Below are 6,000 nucleotides of genomic sequence, written 5' to 3'. Positions count from 1 at the left end.
CTGCTTTACTTGCTTGTAACCTTTTACATTTCTAATATTTGCTAGTTCTGAAGAAGGGTCACTGTCCTGAAATGTTAACTCTGCTTCTCTCTCCACAGATGCAGCCAGACCTGCTGAGTATTTCCAGCATTTCTTGTTTTTATTTCAGATTTCCAGCATCCGCAGTATTTTGCTTTTATGTTAAAGTTTAAGAGTTACTTTTCATTCCTGCAGGCAAATACATGAAGGAACCTGAATGGATGTGGTGATTCCTGGACACAAGGAAAAGTGCAGCGAGCTCGTTCCAACACACAGTAGGTACAGGATCACTCACAAAGCACAGAGATAATGCCAGCTCATCAGTTCCACTGGAACAAACAAAAGAAGTAGTCAGACATACACTGATGCCAAAGTCGAGAGACACATTTTCAATCCAACAGTCAAACAACGGCAGGAGAGACAGAAGTTGTTTCCATTTCACTCCAATTCAGTACAGCTGACAGGTTGATACATCAATCACAGTCCAAAAACAAACCCACTATCAGATCTCAATAAACTCTGTCACCATGGCCACATTTTAAATATAAAATCTGAAATAGAACAGACAAAATTTAAAAGCAAAATACTGCAAATCTGAAATAAAAGCAAGAAATGGTGGAAATACTCAGCAGGTCTGGCAGCAGCTGTGGAGAGAGAAGCAGAGTTAACGTTTCAGTTCAGTGACCTTTCAGATGCTGCCAGACCTACTAAGTATTTCCAGCATTTCTTGTTTTTATTACAGACAAAATTTACCTGATTGAAAGGTACAGAATGAATGCACGGAGGCTTCAAGGGGATTCGGACAGGCTAAGTGAATGGGCAAGAACATAGCAGATGGAATATAATGTGAATAAGTTTGAAGTGATCCACTTTGGTAGAAAAAACAGAAGGGCAGAGTATTTCTTAAATGGTGAGAGGTTGGGAAGTGTCGATGTCCAAAGGGACCTGGGTGTCCTTGTTCATGAGTCACTAAAAGCTAGTGTGCAGGTGCAGCAAGCAATTAAGAGGCAAATGGTATGTTGGCCTTCATTGAAAGGGGATTTGAGTGCATGAGTAAAGATGTATTGCTTCAATTGTATGAAGCCTTGGTGAGACCGCACCTGCAGTATTCTGTAAAATTTTGGTTTCTTTATCTAAAGAAGGATATACTTGTCATAGAGGGAGTGCAACGGAGGTTCACCAGACTCATGCCCTGGGATGGCGGGATTGTCTTATGATGAGAGACTGCAGAAACTGGGCCTGTGTTCTCTCGAGTTTCCAAGAATGAGAGGTGATCTCATTGAAACTTACAACATTCTCACAGGGCGTGACGGGGTAGATATAGTTAGGATGTTTCCTCTGGCTAGTGAGGCTGGAACAAAGGGACACAGTCTCAGAATAAGGGCAGGCCATTTGAGACTGAGATGAGCAGGAATTTCTTTGCTCAGAGAGTGGGAAATCTGTGGAATTCTCTATCCCAGAGGGCTGTGGAGGCTCAATCATTGAATATACTCAAGACAGAAATCGATAGCTTTCTGAATACTAATGTTATCATACGTACGAACATCCGAATTAGGAGCAGGAGTGGGCCACTCGGTCCTTCGAGCCTGCTCCGCCATTCAATAAGTTCATGGCTGAACTGATTACTCCACATTTCCACCTACCCCCGATAACCTTTCATCCCCTCGCTTATCAAGAATCGATCTACCTCTGCCTTAAAAAATATGCAAAGACTCTGCTTTCACCACTTTTTGAGCAAGAGAATTCCAAAGACTCACGACCCTCAGGGAAAAAAATTCTCCTTATCTCTGTCTTAAATGGACGACCCCTTAATTATAAACTGTGACCCCTGGTTCTAGATTCACAAGGGGAAACATCCTTTCCACATCCACCCTGTCAAGACCCCTCAGGATCTGATATGTTTCAATCAAGTCGTCTCTTACTCTTCTAAATTCCAGCTGATACAAGCCTAGCCTGTCCAGTCTTTCTTCATAAACCACCCCCCCCCCCCACGCCCCCCATTCCAGGTATTAGTCTAGTAAACCTTCTCTGTACTGCCTCCAACTCATTTACATTCTTCCTTAAATAAGTAGACCAGTACTGTACTCAGTACTCCAGACATGGTCTCACCAATGCCCTGTATAGCTGCAGCATAACCTCCCTACTTCTGTTTTCAATTCCCCTTGCGTTAAACTATAACATTCTATTAGCTTTCCTAATGACGTGCTGTACCTGCATATTAACCTTTTGTGATTCATGCAGTAGGACACCCAGTTCCCTCGGCATCTCAGAGCTCTGCAATCTCTCACCATTTAGATAATCTGTTTCTTTTTTATTCTTCCAAAGTGGACAATTTCACACTTTCTCACATTATACTCCATTTGCCAGGTCTTTGCCCACTCACTTAACTTATCTATACCCCTTTGTATCCTCCTTATGTCCTCCTCACGAGTTACTTTCCGACCTATCTTTGTCTTCAGCAAATTTAGCAACCATTCCTTCAGTCCCTTCATCAAAGTCATTTCTATTAATTGTAAAATGTTGAGGCCCCATCACAGATCCCTGTGGCACACCACTCGTTACACCTTGCCAACCAGAAAATGACCCATTTTTATGCCTACTCTGTTTCCTGTTAGCTAGCCAATCTTCTGTCCATGCCAATATGTTACCCCCTGCACCATGAGCTTTTATTTTCTGCAATAACCTTTGATGTGGCACCTTATCAAATGCCTTCTGGAATCTAAGTGCAATACATCCATTGCTTCCCCTTTATCCACGGCACATGTAACTCCCACAAAGAACTCCAATAAATTGGTAAAACATGATTTCCCTTTCACAAAACCATATTGACTCTGCCTGATTACCTTCAATTTTTCTAAATGCCCTTTAAATGTCTTTAATAGCTTCTAACATTTTCCCTAAGAGAGATGTTGAGCTAACTGGCCTGCAGTTTCCTGCTTTCTGTCTCCTTCCCTTTTTGAATAAGGGAGTTATATTCACTATTTTCCAATCTAACAGAACTTTCCCCGAATCTAGGGTATTTTGGAAAATTAAAACTAACGCATCAACTATCTCAGTAGCCATTTCTTTTAAGACCCTTGGATGAAGTCCATCAGGACCCGGGGACTTGTCAGCCCACATCTCCTACAATTTGTTCAATATCACTTGCCTGGTGATTGTAATTTTCTTGATTTCCTCTCTCCCTTCCATTTCTGACTTACGGCTAATACTGGGATGTTATTTGTATCTTCAATAGTGAAGATCGATGCAAAATATCTGTTCAATTTATCTGCCATCTCCTTATCCATGATTAATTCCCCAGACTCACTTTTTATAGGACCAACATTCACTTTATTAACTCTTTTTAAAATATCTATAGAAACTCTTACTATCTGTCTTTATATTTCGAGCTAGCTTTCTCTTGTCCTCTAATTTAACCTTCCTTATCAACCTTTTAGTCATTCTTTGAACAGTATATAAAAAACGGCAATCTTCTGACCTGTCTCCCATCTTTGTGTAATTGTAAGCTTTTTCTTTAAGTTTGATACTATATTTAACTGTTTTAGTTAAATATGGTTGGTGGGTCCCACCTTCAGAATTTTTCTTTCTCGTTGAAATGTATCTTTTCTGTGCATTCTGAAATATCCCCTTTAACGTCTGTCACTGCATCTCAATTGACTTATCCCTTAACCTGATATGCCAGTTCACTTTAGCTAGCTCTGCTTTCATGCTCTCATAATTGCCCTATTTAAGTTTAAAATACTGGTCTTGGACCCACTCTTCCCTCCCTCAAACTGAATGTAAAATTCATTCATATTCTGATCGCTGCTACCTGGGGGTGCCTTAACTATGAGGTCATTAATTAATCCTATCACATTGCACAATGCCAGGTCTAGTATAGCCTGCTCTCTGGTTGGCTCCAGAATGTATTGTTCCAAGAAATTATCCCAAAAACATTCTGTGTACTCCTCATCGAAGCTACCTCTGCCCATCCGATTTTTCCAGTCTGTCTGTAGGTTAAAATCCCCCATAATTATTACTGTACCTTTCTGACAAGCTGCCATTATTTTTTTCCTTTATACCCTGTCCTACAGTGTGGTTAATGTTAGGTGGCCTGTACCCCACTTCCAAAAGTGATTTCTTGCCTTTTATGATTTCTCATTTCTACCCAAACTGCGTTACTTCTACATCCTGGTATCCTCAACTTAGTTCATCCCTCTCTATTGCGCTAATAGCATCATTAATTAACAGAGCTACCCCTCCATCTTTTCCTAGCTTCCTATCCTTCCTAAATGCCATGTACCCTTCAATATTCAGGTCCTAATCTATGTTGTCCTGCTGCCATGTCTCTGTAATGGCTAACAGATCATACTGATTTATTTCTATTTGCGCTCTCAGTTCATCTGTTTTGTTTTGTTTCGAATGGTACATGCATTCGGATGCGGAGCCTTTAGTTGTGTCCTTTTATTGTTTTTGTGACCTGTAGCCTTATCTGTTGATTTACTCTTAGATTTGTATGCTCTGTCCTTCCTGTCACAGTCTGTTTATCATTTCCAATATTCATACCATTCTCTCTTGCCTTGTCTCTACTCTTTGATTTACCATTGTCTTCCCAAAGTTGATCCCTTGCCCCTACTATTCCGTTTAACGTCCTCTCTACCTCCCTAGTTATGTGGCTAGTTATGTCAAGGGATACGGAGATAGTGGGGAAAAATAGTGTAGAGGTAGTTGATCAGCCACGATCTGTTTGAATGGCGGAGCAGGTGCGATGGGCCGATTGGCCTCCTGCCCCTATTTCCTATGATCCTACGAATCTCAATAATGTACGTCAGATGTTAGACCGAGCTACACATTACATAGCAGTCAAAAAGTCCCACAAAGATTAAGACTGAAAGATAAAGTATCAATTCCATTACTACAAAGTGAAGGACTTGGAGCTTGCATAGCAGCCCATGCATAAGATTGAAAGTTAACTTTTCATTCACAATCGTTTTCACAGAGCTAAATATTGAATACCAATCCACAACTCACAATGTACAGCTATAAAATAGAGAGAGAGAGACAGAGAGATCACTCAGACAGCAGGAAGCAGCGTGAGTGGAGCAGACAGGAGCCCAGGCCACCGGAGTTTGAAAACAAAGTGAACTGTGACATAACAGGAAAGCTGCAAGGTGATTGGTTGTGAGTAACTGCTGTTAGGGATTATCAATAAATAGTTAATACACCACCGTTCGGGTGGGTGCATAAATAGTTGGGTTATAGCGTCTCAACTCTGGCAGACTAAAAAAAAAACAGTATAAATTCAATATTCATAATAATGAACAAGTGAGTAGCTGAGTATTATTTTTTGAGTAAGGTTTATTTTAACTGGTGAACTGTATTGATTTTTAGTAGGATTTATCAGTACTGGTAAGGTTTTATTAATAATTCTAAGGTGTTGTAGTATTGGTAAGGTTTTTTTTAAGCAGTAGCAAAGGGTCAACTAATAAATAAATGAATGGTAGGGGTGCTTCAGCTTCGAGAGTGCACCTCCTGTGCTATGTGGGAGCTCCAGGATCCTTCCCGTATCCTGGAGAACCATTTGTGCAGGAAGTGTGGTCAATTGCGGCAGCTTGAGCTCTGGGTTTTGGAACTTATGCAGCAGCTGGCGACACTGCGGTTCACTTGAAAGGATGAGAGCTGCATGGATAGCATGTTCATAGATGTAGTCACCCCACAGCTTAACAGTAAGCAGGGAGAGAGGGAATGGGTGACCACCAAGCAGTCAAAAAGAATCAGGCAGGTACTGCAGGACACTGAGTGCATCTCACTCTCCAACTGGTATTCAGTTCTGAATATGGAGGACAATGATGCTTCCCTGGGGAGAGCAGTCAGAACCAAGTCCATGGCACCATGGGTGGCTCAGCTGTAAAGGGGAGTACAGGGAAGACTGGAAAAGCCATCGTGATAGGCGACTCAATAGTCAAGGAAAAATGAGGCATTCCTGTGGCCGCAGATGTGAAT

Source organism: Heterodontus francisci, unplaced genomic scaffold, assembly GCF_036365525.1.
Source record: "Heterodontus francisci isolate sHetFra1 unplaced genomic scaffold, sHetFra1.hap1 HAP1_SCAFFOLD_43, whole genome shotgun sequence".
Classification (NCBI taxonomy): Eukaryota; Metazoa; Chordata; class Chondrichthyes; order Heterodontiformes; family Heterodontidae; genus Heterodontus; species Heterodontus francisci.
Note: the sequence above shows the minus strand (reverse complement) of the source record.